The sequence below is a fragment of the Plecotus auritus genome (assembly GCF_963455305.1).
Source record: "Plecotus auritus genome assembly, chromosome: 9".
NCBI classification, from domain to species: Eukaryota; Metazoa; Chordata; class Mammalia; order Chiroptera; family Vespertilionidae; genus Plecotus; species Plecotus auritus.
This window is the reverse complement of record NC_137783.1, coordinates 57,713,411-57,738,137: the sequence shown is the minus strand read 5'-3', so window position 1 is coordinate 57,738,137 and position 24,727 is coordinate 57,713,411. Positions and strand designations below refer to the sequence as shown.

Here is a 24,727-nt window from a genome sequence, read left to right as displayed (position 1 = left end):
CTTAACATAATTCCACCACATTGTAGCATGTATCAGACTTCATTTTTAAATTTTGCTAATAATATTCCATTAAGTAGACGGCCACCTTTTGTTTATCCACTCATCACTTGAATATTTAAGTTGTTTCCACCTTTAGGCTCTTGTGAACAATGCCGCAATATGCCGTATATGTCCGGGGATGGACTTGCTGGCTCATATGGAGTGTAATGCTGACTCATGCTGCCACATGGAGGAATCTTGAGGACATAATACTAGGTGAAAAAAAAAAAAAAAACAAAAAACAACCACAGAGGATCACATATTATATGGTTTTATTTATATAAAATATCCACAATAAGAAAATCCATAGAGACAAATGCAGATTGCGGTTGCCCAATGATGGGGTCAGGATTGAGGAAGGAGAAGACTTCTAATGTGTATGGGATTTTGGGGGAAAGTGATGAAAATGTCTTAAAAATTGACTGTGGTGATGATGGTTGCACATATCTATGAACATACTAAAACCATTGAATGATACATGCTAGGCAGGTGAATTGTGTGGTATGTGGCTTATATTCAATAAGGCTGTTATTTAAAAAGAAGGAAGAGAGGCGGGGAAGGAAGCAGAAGAAAGTCGGTGTCCAGAGACAGGCCTGGGCCCCTGTGTCCCCCAGGGCGAGTTGCCAGTGGTCCTGAGAGCCACAGACCTCTGGCCTCAGTGCCTCCTCTGAAGCCAGGGCTGCCCTACATTCCAGGCCAGCGGGGAATGGCTCCGAGAAGGCACCAGCAGCCTCGGTGTGCTGTGCCCTTCCATAAAGGTTCGCTGTGATGGCTGCTTTATGGATCCTCAGAAACCTTCTGGGTATGGAGTCGCTTGGGCCTCTTCCACTTGCCTTGTGAGCCTCTCTGTGCCAATCAGCCGGTCCCACCCATTTTCCAGCGCAGGATTCCCAAACACCCAGATCTTCCTGCTGCAAAAGTCAGAGATGATAAACTGGGGCCCAATCTCCTGCTGGAAATGGTGGAGACCCCGCCGGAAACGGAGGGAGGCAAACAGAATAGAGCTGTGGGCATGCAGCAGATCTGCCCGCCTCCCCCCTCCCCCTACCAGCCCCCAAAGGTGCACTGGGGCTGGAGAGCAGGACAGGGCTGAGAATAGGGCATAAACTTGGGAGCTTGCTTTTCTGAAGCCCTTCTGTCCTTGTGGCCTGCATCCAACACAATAACATAGTAAAGGAAAGGGGAAATTTTATTAGAAATTAAAGGTTTAGGAAACATACAAAGTAGAAAGAGATATCCACATGTTTGTGGCTAGGCTAATGCAAGAGCCCACACAGGGCCTGGGGCAGAGCGGGTTCGGGACCCAGGGAGCAGCAGAAGTCACAAAGTACTGCAGCTAGCTCCCTAGACACCAGGGTGACTGCGGTTTGGAGCCCACAGCGTCCGCTACAGGTAGAGCCTATCAGAATGCACTCTCTTTCTATACATTAGCTTAAACAGAGCAAGTAAAGACAAAAAAATGGGGCCATGTTCTCCATTCAAATAGAAATGGTTTGGAACCACATGGTCCTCTGAATTCAGGAAACTGTCCCTATCTGTCAGTCCCATGAGGGTGTATTAAAAGGCAAAGGAGAAAATGTCCAGAAAAACATTATGGAAACTGCAAAGCACGAGAAAAACACCAATGCCTTACCTTCTGTCCTAGGGATTTCTTCTGCCAGGACTCACCTGAAGACTCAGCAGCAGAGACCTGAGAGCACTTACAAGTCCTCTGTCCTCCACAGAAGGGACCAGCCCCGCCGGCGGCCCCCTTCCCGCAGCCCTGACTTCTCAGCAGCGTCCGCATTGAAACCCCTGTTTCCCAGGAATTGCTCTTGTTCAGTAGAACTTCACAGTTTTCAGAATCCTCCTGTGCCTACTCATTTGGTGACCCAATGGAACGGGGAGCTTGGAAGAACAGAGGTGAGGGTCTGCAAGTACAAGAGGAAGAAACTGAGGCTGGGGTGAGGGGGGTCTACACCCTTCATCCTATGTGGTCTGATGTCATGGGAGGGCCACAGTTAGTGGCATGTGGGTGAGGCCGGTTCCCTTCCAGCTGCAACACTGAAGCTGCTCCTTGAATAGCCCTTCAGGCCCAGCCCCCCTTGCTTTAAAAGCCTCGCACAAGGTCTGGGTGTGCTCCTGAGCCCAGGGCCCGGTGCTCTGTAAGGTCCTCACGCCAGGATCTCAGTTTCCCACTGCGGGAGCCTTGGCATCTCATCACATGGGCACTGGAGCTATTGCACTGCCGAGCAAACGCTTGGTGGGGTGGGGCTGGGCAGTGGGAAAACCCAGGGAGCAGGGATGTGCACCAAGACCTGGGGGGCTCCCCTCCTTCCCACCCATACCATCCTTTGGAAACTTGTGCCTCTTTTAATGTCTCACTTTTAATAAAAACATGAATACAGATAAATATTCCTCTAGTATCAGGAAAAACAATGCAAGTGTGACGATAAATGAACACTGACCCCCCCCTTCCCCCACCGCCCTTAGCCGGGGACCCGACAGGGAGCCGTGGGCTGAGGGACTGACGTGTGGGCTGCCTCTCACCTTGTGTCGTTGTCCACATACTGGAAGGTGTGCCATCTTCAGAAGATGTTCTGATTTGCACCAGGAAGCCTAGAAATGTGTAGCTTTATCTGCCACTTCCCTGTTTTCATGTACAGTGTAAATCTCGTTTCCCTCTGAAACTCTGCATTTTATCCGTGCAGTGCATTGGGGCCAAAGCTGAGCAGGGAGCATAGGAACCTGCCCTGGACCTCCTACTGCACCGGCTGTAATGTCTCTCCCTCAGAACCCCACTGTTCTCAGACAGTAAGGTGAGCTCAACCCACAGACCTGGGGGCCCAGCGCAGTTCCCAATCCCTTCCCCGAGAACATGGGGATCTCCCTCCTCTCTCTCCTACTCTGAGGACCAGACACATAAATATGTCCGAACTGGTTTTATTCTGATGAAATAAAAATGGGTTGACTTCACTGTCCTACATTTTGGTGTCATGATAAGAAGGAAATCTAACTTCATTCCAAAACCTCAAGAATGATTTGCTAGCTTTTGTTCAAAAGCCTCCATTGCATGGAGGACATGGCTCTCTGAGCACACATCACTACTACGTAGTTAACAGAAAGTTTAGACGGGGCCCCTGAGAGCCCCGAGTTCAGGGACTTATATATGAATACAAACAGGCTCTGAAATGTTAACTGAAACAGGTAAAGTAATGACAAAGAAACCATGATGAGGGAAAAACTGAGCAGAGGAGAATGATTTTCTGATTTTCCCTCCCGCCTCACAGCCTCATCCCCAGGGGTGGTAGGATGCCCTGAGACAGTGAGTTCTGCGGGCACCGCTGGCACCAGCCCTCACCAGTGGGGGTGAAGGGGTGGCCAGCACCCTGCTTTTCTGCCTGCACCCTCCTCTCTTTATAGCCCTTATCTCCTGGTCTCACTTCTCTCTCCTGTCCAGTGAGCTCACTCTGCAGGCACTCCATGTGTGCTCCTGCGCAACCACACTTTCTTCCTCAGTCACAGAATATTTTTTTAAAAAGCAGTTGAGGAATTTAGAACAACTGGCAAGAGTGAAGTTGGGCAAATTCATTACCTCCTTCCTTTAGTATATTCCCCACAGGGTAGCCAGTGACCCAGTTAAAATTCAAAGATTCTACCACACCGCTGCTCAGAGCCTGCAGTGGTTCCTCATTTCTCTGACGGAGGCCAAGGTACTTCAAATGGCCGTGACGCGGCTCTGTGATCTGCCTCCTCTCCCTGCCCCCACTCAGGTCTGCGGCCTCAGGTCCTTGTGCTCTCTCCAGTCGGCCACACCGAGGCTGCCAGCACACCTGGCCCACTCAACTCAGGGCCTTTGCACTTGCTGGCCTTCCCCTGGAACTGCTTCCCAGTTCCTCCCCCCTCCCTCCTTCCTCTCCTCAGCCATGTCCTTCTCTGACATGCTGTCTGGTTTACGTAGACCTTGTTGTGAACTGTTTCCCAACCAAACTGTAACCTCCCTGAGAGCAGGACTTTGTCCTCTGCTTGGCACATGGTCAGCTCTCTGTAAATATTGAAATGTTTATTCCTTTGTTCAAAGCAAACACTCAGTAAACAAAGTCCATGTGCCTGGCAAGACGACAGCACTGGAGCTGGGCCATGGAGAGAGCCCTGACCCCGCTCCTCCTTCCAGGAGCCTGGGAGCTCTCCACCTCTGAGCCTCTGGTCCTCTGTGAAACCAGCACAGTGATACCGCCCGCCTCCCGCACAGTGCTCCTGAGGCGCCATTGGAAGCACAGGGTCTGAAAGGCCCTGCAGCTGCTATGCCTCAGGGCAATGCTCTCAACCTGGGCACCGCTGGTGCTGGGGACAGGCAGCCCCGAGCGGGCCATCCTGTGCAGGCCAGGACGGGTGCTGAGAGCATCTCCGGCCCCGGTACACAGGACGCCAGGAGCAACCCTGTCAAGCTCCTCTCCCCTGAGTCCTGCCAACCCAGAAACCCAGAGTGGCCGACACTGCCGCATTCCCTGGGTGAGGACGAATGAATGACACCCCCCACCCCCAGGACCACTGTTCTATGAGGATCTTCCGTTGTAGTAGAAACTATATTTACCGTTTAAATTCTTTAACTGGTCAGGTTTGTACTGCAATTAAACATTCACATCCACTGCATCTTGGATTGCTGAGATTTCATTCCTGTGAGAGTGAACTGGAAGCCTGTCCTGTCCCGGGGGTTGGTGGGGGGACGGCAACCCAGAGCCGCTGCTCTGCCCTCACAGTGCATATCCTCTCCGCCCGCTGAGGATGGCCACCGTTTTCCGAGTTTCCATCTCATTTCAGAGCCGCGGATGGGAGCCCCAGAGTCCTCCGAGGAAGAACCTGGGGTAAGTTATCAGGCAGGGCTGGGAAAAGTCAGGCATTGGGCAGGCCGTTAGGGAGTTAGGCTAGTGGCTGCTTGAACCACATCTAAGTGGCAGCTTTGGGAAGGAAACACCCTAGGCACCTGGCTTCACGGGCACCCCTGAAGGAGGCTCTTCTCAAGGGTAGTCACTGGGCCCCACATTTGCACCCACAGGTAAGTAAAGAGAGAGCAAGTGAAAGTCACCGGCTTTCCAGTAAACAGCCTCTCCATTTGTTCCAGGTTTAAATAGTCTCTTTAAATAAGGAGTCAGTTCCAAGTTCAGCTCCTCCCTCAGATGGCCACTCCCTCTTCTCCTGATGGCGATCCAGGGGTGAGCAAAGGTCCTGGGGCAAAGGAAGCGCCATTCCTGGGGTCATGGTGCAGCGCAGGCTGCTGCCGCCACCACCGACCCAGCGCAGTGCGGCCCTCAGTGCCTCTCCTTCCTAGGGGCCAGGTTGTTGCTAGTCCACATGGAACTTCACATGTTCTCACCGGGCTCGGGTGAGCTCCCAGGCCAGTGCGCGCCCAGCCTAGGTTACAAGGAGTCAGGAGGACTGCTCAGACCTGACCATCGCTCCCAGCCTGTGCTGGATCTCACATCGAGCCAAGGTGGGGCTCTCCCAAGAATTTGGAGCCTCATTCACTCATGTATTAATTCAACACATATCTGTCAAGTGATCACTCCATTGCACTCACTGGTGTAGGCACTGCAGATTGAGCAGCAAACAAAACGAAGTCCCCAGTCCAGTGGGAGAAACAGACAATAAGTAGTGAGAGGGAGAGAGAGAGAGAGAGGGAGAGAGAGAGAGAGAGAGAGAGAGAGAGAGAGAGAGAGAGAGAGAAATGCTCGGTGTGTTAGAGGATTTTAGGTACTATTTAGAAAAATATCTAGGAAGGTGATGGGGACTATTGGGGCAGGAGGGTGCTGTTTTAAATAGACTGGTTAGGGAGGCCTTCTCTGATAAAGGAACAGCAAGTGCAAAGACAAAGCCATGCCCAGCGTGTTTGCAAAACAGCCTATAGGCCAGGTGGCCAGTTAGAGAAGGCTCTAGAGACACTCGGGTAGATATGGGGCCCTTCAAGACGTTAATGGATGGCGCCCCTGGCACAATAGCCTCCTACACGTTCTCTCCATCCTGCTCCCTGAACCCCTCTAATTTGAGCAAGGCCAGCCTTCCAGCAACGGTGGGCTGTGGAGCCTGAGGCCTGGTTGCCTCGCTCTCCCTTCAGCTCCTTTCTCACCAACTTCATGCCCAGGGGAGGTGAGTCTCTTGGTCCACTTGCAGTCTGATTGGGAGCGCTGTCACTATAAAATCTGAGTTCTCTCTCTGCTTATCCTAGTAACTTATAAAATTATGGAAAGAGTCATTCTTTCTATCTAAAATGGGCAGCTTGGGACCTTATAAATGCCTACATCCTTCTTCCAAAACTCCTATCTTAGTCCACAGGGTGCCTCTGTGAGAATTAGAAGACATAGCCCACTCTCAGAGGACGGAGCTGTACACATGATGTGCAGCTCGCCGTGCCAACCAGCCCGGGTTTCTGCCCCTTCCTCACACCCCGATAAGGAATCCTACAGCCTGTGCCTGTATAGATGATGACTGATCCCCAAAGGCTTCAGAACGTCAGCTTTGATCAGCGACCTGTGTGTCCTAAAATGCCAGTACCTCACCTTCCTGGGCCAATGTGCTTCAGGGGGAGATCTCGAAAGTGGAAGACAGCAGGGAAGGAGATTTAAAGGGGAAATGAAAATATCATTCCTATCACTAAGTCCCAAAAGAGCCTGCAGGACCCATTTTGATCCTCAGAATAACTTCTCGTTTCTCTCTCCCCTCAAGACCAGGCCCAATGGAAACATCTGTAGGCTGTTTCAGGAGCTCGCCTTTAATAGAATAATGGATGTGGATAGAGAACAAGGTGTGTGTGGAGACTAACTGAAGCCAGGCTTTGGCATAGGAAGGGAGCCTGAGGAGATAATTGAGACCTAATTAGTTCATCTCTGATAATGCCTCAAAAATAAACAAAAATGGGCTCAAATACAAAGCAGAGGCAAGACAGGGGAGTTTGGCAACTCAAACATTCCTCCTCACCAGGCAGGTTTTCTATCGGAAGTCGTTGGCCCCTGGGTGGCTGGCCAGCAAGCAGTGCCATCCATCACTGACAGCAGCTCTGGCAGCGGCCAGCGTGTCCAGCCACTGGACCAGCAATTAGGGGTTTAGACGCAAATCAATATTCACAGCAGCCTCGGGAGAGCCTCAGGCTGTGGGAGACCAAGTAAGCTATTACCAATACAAGTATATGAATTAAAATCGCAGAGAAAAGTTTTATAAAATCTGCAGATAAAATTATTTTGACAAGGAATTTAGCTTGCTTTTCTTACTGCTTCATCTGTTTGTATATGTGTTAATTATTCACTTCAACTAGTTTAAATGTCTGTGATGTTTTAGGTCGGGGGGGAAACCCTGCTGAGTGTTTGCTATGAGCTGTTCTTGACCACGTGCTGAGGATACACAGGTGGGTGAGTGGCTGTCCATCTCCTGGAAAGCTCCCAGGCCTCTCAGCAATGCAGCCCTCTGAGGGACAGCCACGCGGTGTGGCCCACGCTGCCAGAGGTGTGGGTGGAGCCAGATCTGATTCATAGGCCGGGAGTGGAGGACTTCATCCTCGCTGCTCATCCTTACTGCCTCCTCCTTCTCAGTTTCTGATTGTGCTGTGTCCAGCAAACGCCCACTTGGGCTGCAGAAAAATTTTAAGTTGAACTAGCTAAAAACATGAAAATCCAGCATTACTTCTCATATTCAGAGCACTAAACAAAATTTTGGCAAAATATTTAGTCAAACCTCCTATGTTTATGATAGGTGAAGAAATTAAGGGAATGATTGAATGAATGAATGAATGAATGAATCATGTAAAAATGTGAACTCTTATAACATAAAAAAGAAAAGATAAAATGTACACTCATGAAGGATGGCTTTTGTGAAGAAAGAGGAAGAGGAGGAGGAGGAAGAAGTGGTGGTGAGGACGTGGAGGAATTGGAACGCCTGTGTGTTGCTGGTGGGAATGTACAATGCTGCAGCTGCTGCAGAAGACAATCTGGCAGTTCCCCCCAAATATAAATATAGACTTGCCACATTACCCAGCAATCCCACTTCTGGGTAATATATCCCAAAGTGGTGAAAGCAAGGACTTTAATAACCATCCATACAGCAAAGTTCATAGCGGCACTATTCACAATAGCCAAAAGGTGCAAGCAATGCAAAAGTCCATCGACAAGTGAAGGGAGAAACAAAATGCAAATGGAATATTATTCAATCTTCAAAAGGAAGGGAAATCTGACACAGGCTACAACATGGATGAACCCTGAGGACATTATGATAAGTGAAATAAACCAGACACAAAAGGACAAATGTTGTATGATTACACTTATAGGAGGTACCTAGAGCCATCAAATTAATTGAGGCAGAAAATTGAATTGTGATTGCCTTGGGCTGGGAGAAGAGCGAAATGGGGAGTGAGTGCATAATGGGCACAGAGTTTCAGTTTGAAAAGTTCTTGAAATGGACAGTGGTGATGGTTGTGCAACAATGTGGATGTACTTAATGCCAGTGAAATGTATACTTAAAAATGGTTAATGGTAAAGTGTGTGTTATGTATATTTTACCACAATAGAAGAGGAAAGGTAGAATAGTCAGTGAGTCATCAGTTGAAGCATTGATGGCATTTTTCAATTTTTATCCAGATGTTTTGGCGTCATGTCGACATAGCCAAAATGAAATGATGAAGGATTTGGGAATTGAAGCCAGGACTCTGGAGTCTCAAGTGACTGCGATAATTACTGCATTTCATTTCCTGTATAGAAGGCAAATTGAGTTCAAGACCAAAAGCAATATTCCAAAGAGCTGTGATTAATTGCCACGCCTGGGTTTAAATGGACCTCCTTGTGGCTCTTGCTATTGTTCTGCACGAGCAATTAGGGCAGTTCCACTGCCGAGGTCATTCTCCTGCATGTCCTCATGGAAAACAAACAAAGGGCAATTTCTGTTCAGCATTTAATGAAAGTTTAGACTTTGGATATTCCAGCCCAGCTATCCAGAGCACGTGGTCTTAACTGGGACCGGGAATAAGCAGCTGGGAAGCGGCTCCAGCCGCTGGCACCAGTCCGTTACTCACCCACACCAGGTCGCTTAATTTTATTAGAGGTTCTATGACATCGTAGATCATTTTTCTTTCTTTATCAATAAATCTCAGAGAGGTTAAGTAATTTCCCCTGAGTCACACAGATAGTAAATGGAAGGACAGAAAGCTGGCTTTGCTCTCATGCCAAATCCTTTCATGCCTTTCTGAACGCTGCACATAACAGGCGTTAGAAACCTTGACTTTCTCTGGATGTTTGTTATATTATTTGTTTGGTTATTTATTCACTCAGCCAACAAATAATCATTCTTCACTTCTTACGTTCCAGTTATAGGCTCTGGGGAGAGAGACATAAAATAGTCTTGCTGCCTCCAAGTCTTGCTTGCTCGATGTTCATGACAGGGAGAAGCGGGCGGAAGCTGGGATTTTTGTGCTGATGCAGCGGTGTGCACAGGTGGGAGAGAGCACAGAGGAGGCAGCATGGCCAGGGCACTGTGCAGGTGAGGTGAGGAGAAGGGGGAGTCGGCAAACAGGAAAATGGAAAGCAGCCATTTCAACCACAGAAAACGAACCCCAAATTCCCTGTAGTATACTGGGAGCAAGCATGCGGCAATCAATGCAGCAAAAGGCTGGGGCTGGATCCTGAGGTGGACAGTGATGGGGAGCCACTGACTTTTTTTTTCTTTTTTGTTAATCCTGACCCGAGGATATTTTTCCATTGATTTTTAGGGAGAGGAAGAGACAGAGAGAAACATCGATGTGAGAGAAACACATCGATTGATTGCCTCCTGCACACACCCCAACCAGGGCCAGGAAACTTGCAACCAAGGCATGTGCCCGTGACTGGAATCAAACCCAGGAACCTTCAGTCCACAGGCCAACGCTTTATCCACTGAGCCAAACCGGCTAGGGCATCACTGACATTCTTAAATGAGAAAATGATAGATGAGTGCCAGACCTGTCAGGTGATCACTTTATACAGTACATGCATGTCTACACACCGTAATGTACACCAGAAACTAATACGATATTGCATGTCAGCTGTAATGGAGGAATTTTTTAAATGACAACAAGAACTTTGTAGTTCAGAAAAAATACTCTGATAATTGTATGGAGGATGGAGAGAGGAGTGACAGGCGAACACAGGTCTAAGGAGACCATTAGTTTCTAGGGCTGCACATAAACTGCCACCAATGGGGAGGCTCCACACAACAGAAGTTTATTCTCTCACAGTTGAAGGATAGAGGTCCAAAATCCCCTCCCACAGCTGTAGGGGACAGTCTGTTCCAGGCCTTTCCCTCAGATTCCGTGCTGCCAGCATCTTGGTGTTCCCTGGCCTGTAGGTGTTCCCCAGCCTGTGGGTGTTCCCTGGCCTGTGGGTGTTCCCTGACCTGTGGGTGTTCCCTGGCCTTTAGGTGTTCCCTGGCCTGTGGGTGTTCCCTGGCCTGTGGGTGTTCCCCAGCCTGAAGGTGTTCCCTGGCCAGTGGGTGTTCCCTGGCCTGTAGGTGTTCCCTCCTGTAGGTGTTCCCTGGCCTGTGGGCGTTCCTGGCCTGCAGGTGCACTGCTGCTGGCATTGTCCTCTGTGCCTCTGTCCCTCCTCTTCTTGTGAACACACCAGTCACTTTGGATGAGGCCCCTCTACTTCAATGTGATCTCATCATAAGTTGACAACATCTACAAAGGCTCCATTTTCAAGTCAGGTCACATTCACAGGTATCAGAGGCTAGCATTTGAACATATTTGGGGGGGGTGGGCACAATTCAACCCACAACAGAGACCAATTAGAGGACACTTGCAATTGCCCATCTGAGAAGACGAGGAACACAGAACAGACACGAACAACAGTTGTTGATCAGGAAATAGGACTGGCTGAGCCAAGTGATGGGATTTGGGAGCAGCGCATGTGGATCATGCCCATTCCTCGTCACTGTGTGTGCAGAGAGAGGGCAAGATTAATGACTGCTAAAAAAGTCAACCCTATTGGTTTCTCAAGGACAGTGCTGGAGTCTGCTGCAGGGATCCAGGGCCTGGGCATTCAACTGCAGGCTCTGAGGCTCAGCAGCTCTATCTGTGCACTTGTGAGAATTCCTAAATACCTAAGCCCAATTTTCTTGCTTCAAAGTAGGGATCATGACACTATGGCCACTGTGACAATTCAGTGAGATCACAGGTGGAAAGCATCGAGGGTGCTGCCTGACACCCATGCTCAGAATAAGGCTGGGCACCAGGGCTAGTCAGCTGAGGCCACCCAGTGCTGACAGCCAGTCCTCTCCTGAGCTGACTGACGAGACGTGTGGCTCGTGTAGCTTTACCCCTCCATCATTCTCTTGCCCCCAGGTGACTACAAAATTGCAGTGCAATTGAGAGGAGCACACAGAGTTCCCCTCAGTGTTCATGGTTTTGGTGTAAAGCAACCATGAGGCGTTAGGGAGTCCTCAAGAACAGCTGTTTCTGGAGGAAATCTCCCAGAGGAGTTCAGCACCAGGAATGTGCCAGGGAACTGGTGCCGCAGTTGGACGACATGCTTTAAGACTTGCAGACAGGGTGCGAACTTGACTCAGTGCGAAGAGCCTGGGCTGCTGTCTCCTAGGCGAGTCCTGGCTCCGAGGCTTTGGGCTGTGAGACCTGGAATATGGTGCCTACCCTCTCGAACCCTCATTGCCTCAGCCTTTTCATGGGGCCATTGTAAGAACTGGAAATTAAATACAGAAATGGACCAACTCAACCAATGGGCGATGGGTAGTCACTATTCGATAGACAGTGCCTCTGTTTTTCTGTCATTGAGATGATGGGGGTGGAGAGAGGCCTCAGACTCTTGGTAGTAAACACTCAGTGGTAACTCAGCTCCCTGAAAGCCGCAGCTCCCCTCTCTAGAGCCAGGGGTGAGCTCTAGTGGACCCACCCTCTTTGGAAAGCAGTGTCCCTCCCCTTAGAGACCAGAGGTGATTGTCTTGGGTCCCAACAGAACTGCACTCTAGGTGGTGCCTGACAGGCCAGGCAGGTGCTCTGTGCTCAGGCTGGGCAAGGCACAAGCCGGTGCCACAAACTCCACAGAGAGAGTCATCTTGGAGGGGGCGAGGGAGAGTAAGCAGTACTGGAAACAAACTCCAAAAGGACGCAGGGGGTGCCTAGAGGAGCCCTGGGGGTTGTGGCAAAGGGGAGTCAGGAGAGAGCAAGTCAGCCCAAGTAATCGCGTGCACACCGTGAAGTTGTATTTGGGCAGAATTGCAGGAGACGTTTGCAGAAGCCTACAACAAGCTGCCCAGTGTCTTAGAGAATTGAGAAGGCCTAGTTTTAATTCCAAGGAGAATTGCTATCTGCCTCAGAAGGTCTCGGAGCCTTGGTGTCCTGAGCTGCAGGCTGGGGGACCTGACGCTGGTCCTTCCCTGGAATTCTGTAGTTGAATGACCTCCATCAGACCCTCACCTTAGTGGACACCTCCCTTCACTGTGAGGAGGGGGTTGAAGAACATGATTTTTCGATTTCTTCTGACATTTTATAACACGAGTTTCAGATCCCCAGTCTCCCTTTCTTCCCTATTCTATTTTTTTTAAGTGTGGGAGCTATATCTTAGGAAAAAAAACCATTTTGCATAACTTTCACTATCATTTCCTAGACAGTTAATCTGCACAGCAAAATCTCCCCAAAAGCCTATTAAAAGTACTTACCCCAGGACCCTTCTTTGGGATGGGACCCAGGGACACATGTTAATTTAACAAGATTCGTAGGTGATTTTTATGATCACACAACAGTTAGCCTACGCTATCTGAAAATATAACCTCATAAAGCAGCTGCTGAAAATTGCACATCATTAAATCCTGAAAAGGCATATTTCTAAGTTGTAATAAAAGCCAAGATCTGTGCTAGCAGAGTGAAGCCAGAGTGGAGAGAAAAGCGATGATGAATGCCAGTCTTCACCAGCTGGGCCTGAAGGTGTCTGTGAAGCACTGAGGCTATGCTGTGTGCCTGCACCAAGGAGATCTGGGGTTGGGGAGGGGGATGCAGTTTGTCAAAATGACCTCGGGACTCAGATCAGCTCCCCTCTCATTGTTCACCTGATGCGCTCACCCACGATATAGGCCACCTGGACTTTGGCTTAGGCTACAGGGCAGGTGTTTTACTTTGACTTAGTCAAGAATGTGTGCAGTCATCTCCACCCTGTAGCCCTGTGCAAGAAGGCAGCTGGTGCCTCTGGGTACCCTCTGGAGCCATGGCCAGAGCAACACCAGCAGCCACCATAGATCAGACCCTATGGCTCCCAAGAGCAAAGCTTTGCAGTGGCTGGCGCCCAGGAGGTCACAGCTGGACAGAGGACAGAATCTCAGACCTTAGTGGCCCGATTTGAGAAAGATGGTGGCCCTGTGACCCACCAGAGGCAGGAAGTGTGGCCCCTTCCATCTGCTGGGGCTGCTGCTGGGGTCCTGATGTCTGTTTTGACTATGCAGGTGACAGCAGTTCAGAGCAGGGGGCCTCTCAGCAGGTTTGGTTGGTCTCCTCTGCCTCTGGGACACCCACGCTCACCAATCTCATCTCCTCCTGGGCATGGCCCTTCCCCAAATCCCCTCTGTGTGTTTAAGCTCATTTCTGTTGTCCTCAGATGTTGCCTGTTGAAAACATGCACTTGCTTGTGCTTGCTTAGAGGGGCAATTATCCACTGGACGCAAAGGCAGTTGATATGTTTAACATTTCAAAGAGCAGTAGCACTCAGTAATGTTGAGATCTGCCCCTAACCAGTTCCTACATCCATGTTTTTGAAGAACTTCTATGGGTCAGCTGTTCTTTCCCTTTTTCTCTCCTCGTTTCTTCCATCTGGGCCTTGGCATACACAGTTCCTTCTGCCTAGGACACCCCCACCCCTATTTTATTCCCTCCCCATCCCTTCACTGTTTCATCGTATTTACTTTTTAAAAGAGAAACCTTGCTTTTAGAAGAGGTTTGGGTTTATAGTTTCCCTGATGGTAACATATTACGTTAGCATGCTTCATATGTATGTCACACAAATAAACCAGTATGTACACATTATTATAGCTAAAGCCCACACTTTACTCAGGTTCCCTTAGCTTTCACCTAGTATCCCTTCTGTTTCAGGATTCCATCCAGGATTTCACATCATATTTAGTTATCATGTCTCTTTAGCCTCCTCTTGACTGTGACAGTTTCTCAGACTTTTCTTGTTTTGATGACCTTGAAAATGTGAGCTTGAAAGAGGACTAATCAGCATTTTGTATAATTACCATCAAGTGGGATTTGCCTGTTATTTTTCTCATGATTAGACTGAGACTATGGGTTTTGAAAAGAAGGAAACCACGGAGGTGGAGTGCCGTTCTCATCACATCATATTAAAGGAGCATGCTATCAACACAGCAGCCCTCTCTGCCTGATCACTGGCTGAGGAGGTAGTTTGTCAGGTCTCTCTCCTGTACTCCTTGGAGGTAAGTCACTATGCACATCCTATACTTAAGGGAAGGATTCAGAGTTAGGCTCCACCTCCTTGAGAAGGGAGAATCTACATACATTATTTAGATATCCACATGGGATATCACCCTATTTTCCAATATTTTACTTATTTATTTAATCACGTATTGATATCAGTATGACAGCATGGATTTTTTTACTCCTTCATATATTTTGTTGCTCAGCTTGTGAGGCCATTCTGAGATCTTTCAGTGGCTTTTTGACAGGCCTCCATCACTGAGTGTGTGCATGGGTACATGACTACAGACATACTTCTATTCTGGCATTATGAGATACTCCACTCTCCAATTATATATGCCATGTCCCAGCCTTAGAATCAACCATATCTCCAAGGATCCCTAGTTCTTATTGTTAAAGAATAATACTAGAAATAAGATCTGGGGATTGTGTGTGCTTGTTGCTACTAGGATGCCATTGTTTCTAGGCCCTCTTAGCTGACAGAGCAAAGAAATATGTGTGAGCATACTAACCCATGTATACAACTATTTTTGTGTATCTTTCTATATCTAAATTAAGTTACATATAAGTTAATTCTAATGTCTCCAACTCTAAATAGCAGAGGACCATAAGCCAAGGAATCTAGGCAGCCTATAAAGACAAAACAGAAAAAAGAAAATGAAAGGATTCTCCCCTAGAGCCTCCAGAAAAAATGCAGCTCTGACATTATGTTATCCTAGTGAGACTTCTTCTGGCCTTCTAACATCCAGAATTGTAAGATAATAAATTTGTGTGTCTTAAGCCACTAAATTTGTGCTAATTTGCTATAGCAACAATAGAAAACTAATATAAGATCAATGACCATTTGAGTTAATTCTTTTGTAAGATGTATGTCTAGGTTCATTATTTACATACAGACATTAGTTTGTTCCAGCACAGTGTGTTGAAAAGACTACCATTTTCTTCTTGAGCTGCTTTTGTCAAAGATCAGCTGACTATGTTAGATCTGTTTCTGGGATCTCTAGTATGTTCCATTGATCAATGTGTCTAGTATTTTGTCACCACTTAATTGCCTTGATTGCTATAGCTTTATAGTAAGGCTTGAAATCAGGTGGCATGAATCCTCCAACTTTGCTCTTCTTTAATATTGTATAGGCTCGTCTAAATATTTTGTCTTTCTATATACGTTTTAGAATTAGTTTGTTGATATCTGCATAATGGATTGCCAAAATTTGATTGGCATTGCATTAAATCTAAAGATAATATTAGGAAGAATTTACTTCTTAACAATATTGGGCCTTCTAATCTGAGAATATGGACTACTCCCCATTTATTTAGATCTTTTATTTCTTTCATAAAAGTTTTACAGTTTTTTCACATACAGATTGTTTACCTAATTGCTAGATTTATAACAAAATACTTCACTTTTTTGATGTCATTGTAAAGAGTATGTTGATTTTATTTCAAATTCTGACTGTTTCATTGCTGGTATGTAAGAAATAAATAAATTGACATTTGTGTATTGACCTGTATCCTGCTACCTTCTCACACTTGCATATTCATTCTAGGGTCTTGTTTGTTTTCTATTTTTGTGATAGATTCTTCGGTTCTTTCTACCTAGACAATCATGCCACATATGAAGAAAGACAGTTAGTTGTATTACCACATTTCAAATCTGTATTTTATTTATTATTTTTCTTGTCTTATTGACTAGCGAGAATTTCTAGTATGATGTTGAATAGGAATGCTTAACGAAGGACATATTTGCCTTGTTTTAAATCTTGGGGAAGAAACAGTCTTTCAACATTAAATGTGGTTTTAGTTGTAGGTTTTTTTTACATATACTCTCTCTTAAGGAAGTCTTCATCTATTGCTGGGAGTTTTTATCATGAATGGGTATTCAAGTTTGTCCCATGCTTTACTGCACCAGTTGATATGATTACATGCTTTTCTTATTCAGATTGTTAATCAGATTAATTCCAAGGATTGCTTGATGAATACTGAACTAGCCTTACATTACTAAATTGAATGACACTTGGTTGCTATATGTTATCCTTCTTATATACTACTTAATCTATTTTCTAATTTTTTGTTAAAGATTTTTGCAACTATGGTCTTTAGAAATATTGGTCTGTTTTCTTGTAATATTTTTGCAACTATGGTCTTTAGAAATATTGGTCTGTTTTCTTGTAATATTTTTATCTGGTTTTGATATAACGATAATACTCACCTCAAAGAAATGGGTTAAGAAGAATTCCCTCTACTTCTAACTTATAAAAGAGATTCTAGAAAAGTGATATTACTCCTTAAATTTTGGTAGAATTTACCAGTACAACCATCGGGCTTAGTACTTTTTGTTTTTCTGTTTTGTTTTATTTTTTGATTTTTTAAAATTATTAATTCAATTTATTTAATAAACCATATCTATTTCACTTTCAGTTTTGGTATTTTGTCTTTCAGGTAATTATTAATTTCATCAAACTTACCCAATTTGTGAATAAAGTGTTGTTTATTTATTATTATTCATTTAATGTCCATGAGATCACTAATAAAACCTCCTTTTTAATTTTTGATATTAAAATTTTATATCTTCTCTATTTCTTGGTTAGATTGACTAGAGTTTTATCAATTTTCTTGACCTTTAAAAATACAGATTCAATTTTGTTTATTGTTTTCTTTTCTCAATTTCACTCATATTCACTCTAATTTTTAATATGTTTCTCCTCCTGCTTGCTTTAGGTATAATTTGCTCTTATTGTCTAGTTACCCAAGGTAGAAACTTGGTTATTGATTTTAGATCCTTTTTCTTTTTAAATATATGCTTTTAATGCTATAAATTTTTCTGTAATGAACATTTTACTTACACCCTCAAAATATTGATATGTTGTATTTTAATTTTCATTTAATTCAAAATATAAATTTTAATATTTGAGACTGCTTATTTCACTCATTGTTTATTTAGAAGTATATTGTTTAATTTCCAGCTAGTTGGGAATTTTTCAGCTATCTCTGTTACTGATTTCTAGTTTAACATCATTGTATATTGAGAATATACTTTGTATTATTTTTATTCTTTTAAAAAAATTTAAAGTGTATTTCATGACTAGAATTTATTTGTATTAATGAATATTACATGTGAACTTAAAATACATATATGAAGTATTCTAAAAATGTCAATTAGATCAAATTGACTCAGGTCATCTCCCTGATTTTGTCTTTATTGATTTTCTGCCTGTTTGATCTAACAATTAATGACAGAAGGGTGTTGAAATCTCAAACTACATTGGTTGGTTTGTCTTTCTCCTTTTAAATCTATCCATTTTTGCTTCATGAATTTTGATGCTCTGTTCTTAGATGTGTCTATAGTTTGATATCTACAGTTACCATTTTTTAGCTCTGATTTACTGAGGATCAGTTTTTGTCCAGCATTGTGCCAGGTGAGTGCTAGATCTTCCTTAGGACTTTGTTCTGTCCCCAGGCGACAAAGGAGGAGACTGTGGCTCAGAGAGATAAAGGTGTTGCCAAGGCCACACACTTTTGAAGAGCTGAGACCTGAACTCCACCTGCCTACCTCCAAACCTGTTCCCATGGCTTCCCTTATGCACCAGCCTGAAATAATGGCTGCCCTCTCACTTCCTATCTGGGCGTGAGCAGAGAGCACCAGCTTCAGCTTCCTGCCAGGCCTGGAATTTCCAAGCCCTTGAATCTAGGTCACCTGGGTAGAGGTGCCAAGACCCCAGAAACAAGCTCACAGATCCAAGCAATAGCTTATATTTGAGCCCAGTGGTTCCCATTCTGAGAGCTAACGATGTTCAGAGGTCTCAAGAATTCCTCTGCCAGAAACATCACATGGAAATGGGTGCAGTTGGCCCACATACCAGCCAGGGGACAATTTATTCGGCCGCCATGAGGCAACCTGCATGAAAGGTCCTGCCAAACTGCACCCAGAACTGAGCCTCCACTTCTCCCTCCAGCAGACTAGCTCTTCCAGAGTGAGCAGAATCCGGTCTCACATTCACTGCGCACCTGGTCTGTGCCAAGAGCTGTGCCTAATGACTCTCACACATCTCATTTCATTGTCCCCAGACCCTGTGGGATCAGCACTGTAGCTTACCTCCATGGAATGGATGGAAAGGCTGAGTCAGTGAATAAGGCACTCAGCAGCAGACCTGAGGCCAAGGTCTCTAATTCTGGGCCCTGATCGGCCCCCAGCACACGACATCTCTGATAGCCTACCCTCCCACAGAGCTCACTGGGCCTTGGACACCCGGCATCTGCCTGATGTAAGCATCACATGCCTTGGGGGTTGGGGGGAGCTAACTAAGGAAATAAACAAATCTATTAGAAGTAAAATAGAAAATTCCCATCTGAAGAAACACTGTCTCTGAAGTTCATCATGTCCCTGCAATGTTTCTTCTTCTTTTACATTTACAGAAATGAAACTGCAACTGCAGCATAGAAAAAGAAAAAGAAGTGTCTTTCCCTATGGCTGACAGCAATGGACAAGCCAAGGATGGACGCCTCTGGGTGACAGAGACACGCCCTGCAGGAGTGCCAATGCCACGTCACCAACCAGGGTGAGAGATTCGGGTCCCAGCAAAGCCGCAGGACCCCATAGGGACCTTGGGGCCGGGAAAGTGAACCATGAAAGTGACAGTGCATTCAGCAAAAATGAAAGTGTAAAGTGGTATTTCCTAAATGTTGTAAGAAACTTGTTTAATATAAAACAACAAGTAAAAATCCTTTTCAGAAAAGACCTGGCTAAGCAGCAAGTACTCTCAATCTCAGTAACTTGACTCATCAAGTCAAAACTAAAGGACCTTGCAAAAAAATGAAATAGCAGAAGGCATCAGAATATAGTAGAGCTTCTGACAGCACACAGCTGGGAAGGAATGGCTCCCTGGCATCATCACTCTTGCCAGCCCAACATAGGGAAATGCTTCAGCTCCTAGGGCATATTCTAGGGGCATCCATCCCTTACGTTTTGATTACATGAAAACATTCCATTTTCTTCCCCAAACTCCAGAAGTGGAGGCTCAGTTCTGGGTGCAGTTTGGAAGGACCTCAAATGCCTTGACGGCTGAAACTCTTCTGCCACAGCATGGGTCATTTAGTAGATGTTGTACCTGTGCTTGATATTTATTAAATACATGACAATTCCATAACAAATTAGGGACTTAATAGTATGGGGCCCTGTGATCATAAGGGTAATGGAGCAGGGTCCTGGCCTACAGAGCTCATGGGGCTTCAGGCTGATCAGAGGGATGCTGCCCTGTCTATAGGATGCCCCTCACATGGTTCCCCAGCTATCAGCTCTGACCAAGCAATTGCCTCAAGATCTTATAAATGCTTGTTTAGATCTAAAATGAGTATGCAAATCACTGGTTAAAAAATTATATATATAAGATAAACTTAAGGATGCATGAAAAACAGAAGTTTATGCTCTCTCACTCTCTCTCTCCTCCCCTCAAAATGTTTTTTTAATCTAAAACTCTATTACCTGCAAACACAACCTGATTACAAAGTCCCTAAACTCTACATGCAGAAGGTGATGGTGGGCCACACCCTGACACAGAAAGAAGCAGGTGTGCGCCTGGAGTCCCGGGAGTCCATCAGCTCCCTCACTCGCAGCTGGAGGTTGCTACCTGCCAGGCACGAGTCAGGTGATGACTAAGGCAGATGAGGCACTTGACTGGGAAGTTTACATTTCCAGAAGGATAGACAGACAACAATCAAGTGAACAAACAAATCATTCCAGATCCTGAGAAGTGATGTGAATAAAACGAAGCGGGCTGTGGTCGGGAGTGTGAGTTGGAGGGGAGGGAAGGCTTGTCTGAGGGAGCATGCTGAGCAGGGTGAGGGCTGCACCCTGAGAAGACTCAGGGAAGGCCATCCAGGAAGGAGTCCAGCCACCGCAAGGGGCCTGGGGTAGGAAAGGAGCTTTAAATTGCAGGAATCTCAAGGTAGTAAGGAATGGGGTGAATGAGTGCAGATCAGGAGGTGCTGAGGGCTATATGGGTCCTGGCTTGGGGTCTGGATTTTATTCTGGAAGGAATGAGAAGCCATCGGTGGTTCTGAGCATGATCACTATGTGGAAATGGTCACCACAGGCACTGTGTGGAAAGCAGACAGACGGAGGTGTGAGCCCCTGAGTGTGGGGCTAAATAACAGGAGGAAAGATGCGCCTTGGGGAGAAGGCAGCCCTGCCTGCAGCAGAGCAGGCTCAGGGGGCCAGGGCAGCAGTGGAGCAGGAATCCAGATCTGATGTTAGATATGCCCATTCAGAGATGTTCCTTTAAAGAGGAGCAGAGAAGCAGGGTGGTAGCTGGAGGAGGAATGTGGGGCCGAAGGCACCCTGAGAAGATCTATGGGAAGCCAGTTCAGGAAGGAGCGGAGCAGTGCAAAGGCCTTGGGGTAGGAAGTAAACTTCCTGTTTTTAAAGACCAAGCTTTCCCTGCCAGTCTGTATGCTGGTGGAATAGTCCAGGGGCAAGGGACAGCCTGCTGATGCAGGTGATAGAAGTGATCATTGTGGGAGCAGAGGGCTAGACCGGAGACCTTGAGGAGAGAGACTCTATAACTCTACTTCTCCAGGACAAAGTACTGAGGGGGCAAGAGGGAGTGCATCTGACCCAGACCGAGACCACATTGGCCTCCTGAAGAGACAACACAGCTCTGTGCTGAGAAGCGAAGGGCCAGCGGCTGCTCGGCAGCAGGAAGGGGAAGGCAGGATGGTTTCAGGCAGAGACAGCATCGTGTGCAAAGGCCAGGACACTAGGAAGGAGCTGGGCATGTTTAGCCCTGGGATGAGCAGATGGGAGGAGCGGAGGTGGGAGGAGGTCCCAGTAGGGCCAGGCCAAGGGACTGGTTTGTGTCACTGGCTGACCATCACCCCAGCAGCAGGAAAGGACAACTTGGGGGGCAGCAAACTCTGATGAGAGAGGTGGCCTTTGGGAGGCAGCCCTGGGATCCAGAGGTGACCATGACTTGGGCCAGGAGACAAGTGCAGGAACACAAGGGCCATTTGAGGGCTGGGTAACTGGATGCAGAGGCTGCTTTGCCAACGTGGGTAAGGAGGGAAGATGCAGCTAAGGATGCGTCCACGTTCTTGCTGGGTGGACAGAGGCGTGTATCGAGAACAAGAACAGGATGAGGAAGGAAGATGCCAGGGCCACGTTGCCAAGATGGAGAAGATGGAGGCAGACCACCGAGGGGGGTTCAGTGGGAAGAGTGGTGGGTGGTGAGGCAGGAGGATTCCCCTCCCAGGGCTCCGCAGGGAGCTGCTCCTCTCCGGGCTTTGACTGGTGGGAGGTATGTTCTGTTTTCTAGGGAGTGGGGCTCAGCTGTGCTTTGGGAGGGTCACTCTGGCTGCTAAGGCAGGCGGGAGGAGCCTGGAGGCCAGCGCCAGGGGAGGGGTTGATAAACAGTTCAGGAGGGAGGCCACGAGCCTGGACCAGGGAGAAGGCAGCGGGCAGCGGGGCGGAACAGGCTTCTCACGGTGGAGGGCGCAGATCAGGAGATGGCAACAAGGGGCAAGAGAAAGAGGAGAGCCCAAAGCACCGGCACGTGGGTCCCAAACATCCCGTGGCTTACAAATCTGTGCAAAGCAGATGCTGCTGAGCAGGTGCATCTGGCCAGAGCTGGGGGACCTGTGCAGCACCTGGCTGCTGGGGCCCTGGGTCACTGTCCTCCCTCAGCCCACGGATTCTCGCCTGGATCCCCTGAGGCTTTGGGAACACTGCGCCTGAGAGAGAGGAGAGAGGAACCGTTCTCCTCACTTCCCGAGCTGGTTTCTCCCTCGGGGTGAGGATGGCGGGTGATGTTAGGACAGTGCGGGAGCAAGAGAGGTTGGGGCCAGCTATGTAGGCAGGAAGCCGGGTGCTCAGAGCTGCCTCAGAGGGTGATGAGCAGGAAAGAGCAGCAGCCCTGGGCTGCCCTGAGGGTGGACAGGGAGCAGGCAGCCTGGGGCTCCGCTCTTTGCCTCCATTTTAATTGGCCCAAAGCCACAAAGAATGAGAGACCTGGGTCAGCAAAACTGCCTGTTGGGGCACCCTCCCTCCTCAGGGGCAGACACTGGCCTCAGGACCTGGGCACCGTGGGAAGGGCCCTGCTGGATTCACCAATGAGATGCTCTGAGGTCCAGAATCTGGGACTGTCACCTCCAGGGCTGTTTAGGGTGGGGATGCGCATGGCCCCATCCAGGGCCCTATTAAATGGCTCCAAGAGCAGATGACCATGTGACCAGAGATTCAGATGCCACAGGATGTCAGGCTCAGACACACATGGATCACTGTCTGGGGGTAGGACCTTGGACACTGCCCGTAGTGCACAAGACGGGACCCCTCCCCATGGGCAGAGGCCAGAGGGCAGAGGGCATGGCCCTCGCTAAGTGAGGGCTCCAAGTCTGGGGACCTGGGCTGGAACACTCATGCAGACTATGAAGAAGGAGAGGGGCACAGTGAGCACAGGCTCACTGGGGTCTAAGTTCTGGGCTCCAACACTCAGGGTAGAGAAGAGAGTTCTCTGAACCCTGCTGAGGTCGGGGTGCTTCTGGAAGTCTGGGCCTGCCATGGGGAGCCCCCGGGGCCTGCCCTTGGGTGAGTCTGGGAGCACCAGAGCACAGACGGGGGTGCTCTCCGCCCTCCAGGAGCATTCGAGGTGGACAGGCCAGGTGGTCCCCAGACATCCGGAGCAATCTAGGCTCCCCTTCTGCTGCTCAGCATCCTGGAGAGCAAGAGGAACTGATGCCTAGAGAGTCCAAAACAGAGGGCCACAATGTGAGGACACGTTTTTAACTCAGGGTTGGGTAGGCCCCCCTCCTCCTTGATCTGGGACACAGGACACAGTGTCCGCCTCCAGGGCGCTTACTCCAGGGTGCTCCCTGTTCCCCAGGGCGCCTCTCCTGGTCCTGGCACAGCCTCGCCCCGGTGCTTTCAGTGAGCACCTTCAGGCGTATTTCCAGGTCTCTTTCCTCTGCCCTGCCATCTCCCCACTCCACTGGGTTTCTGCAAAGGCAGGGACTGGGTCCAGGTGTTCATCCCTCTCCCAGCACCACCCACGCCAAGTATGTGTGTGAAATAAGTCTCCGTTCAGGTTTGTGGTTTACAAAGGACTTCTGTTATTTCAAACCTCAAAACAAGCCAGGGCCATGTTTATTTCAGCCCTCTCCCATCTGCAGGAGGAAGCTGACTCCAGGAAGTTGGTAATTTGTGGAGGTTGCAAATCTTGCAGGTGGCAATGCTGGATTTTGAACCCACAGCTGCCTGAGCCCAATCTCAGCCCCCGTTCACCTCTTTCCAGCTGAGAGCATGCATATGCCAGGACAGACAATCGGATGATGTCCTTTGTGCGTTTGTGAGGTTTGGGGAATGCAAATTAAAATCACAAAAACGACCCAAACTCCACTGTCATGGAAAAGCAAGGTGGGTGCACCCATTTCAGGGAGCTGAGGTTTGCAAAGGCTGGAGGTAGCCAGGGGTGCCTCTGCGCTTTCGTTACTCACCCTCTCGCCCACCGTTGGGTTCCTGGATGTTAGTCCCCTCCCATCATTCTTCACTCATTTTTCCTTGAGGGAGGCTTCTCTTGTGGGAGCTTCTCTCCAATCCAGGAGGCATAGACTGGAGCTGGGGTCAAGTGAACAGGGTCGCATTGGTTTGCTGGCATCCTGGCACTTTCCCTGCCTAGAGCCTCGGTTTCCCCACAAGAAAATGTTAAGGAGCGAGAGACAACATACCGCTGGTTGCTAGGCTGTGAAGATTCAACAGACACATTCAGGGCTGGGACAGGAATTGCGCCGAGCAGCAGCAGCAGAGCGAGTTCCCTTCACCTCCAGGATTGCTTTTTGGTGTCACAGCTCACTGAGTGTCACACAGGAAATCCACACGAAGGCCTGGCCCAGGGAGGCCTGGCCGCCTCCCCCAGGAATGGTCATTCAGACCCACATGGTCAGGGCCACACCTAGTTCTCTGTGCACCGGCTTCCTCTTTCCCAGATAACACCTCCGGCAGGGCGGCAGAGGCTGCTGACACTGAAGGAGAGCAGACTCTCCATGGAAAGGTCACAGCCTGAGCCAGAGGGCAGTGTCCAGCTCCAGCTCCCGCGTAAGCGGGTCCTGTGCCGGGAAAGGGCTGGGAGGAGGCTCTAGGACCTCATCAGAGAGGATGGGCCCTAGCTCTGTGTCCATCTGTATTTCCTCTCGCAACTGTCCCACCTCCCAGAGCAACTTCCCTGTGACTCCACACATGCCATCCTGCCAAAGGCCTGTGGGGGCATCCAGGCCTGA

At 48.0% G+C, this 24,727-nt stretch overlaps 1 long non-coding RNA gene across 1 annotated transcript; it reads right to left on the bottom strand.

The window, feature by feature from the left end:
- Window positions 1-295: 295 nt before the first annotated feature.
- Window positions 296-24,630, bottom strand: LOC308233227. Its single transcript, XR_013958984.1, has 4 exons — window positions 24,179-24,630; window positions 23,948-24,068; window positions 1,673-1,949; window positions 296-950 (listed from the first exon to the last, which is right to left on the bottom strand). It is a non-coding gene; the product is annotated as an uncharacterized lncRNA (long non-coding RNA).
- Between the last annotated feature and the right edge of the window lie 97 nt (window positions 24,631-24,727).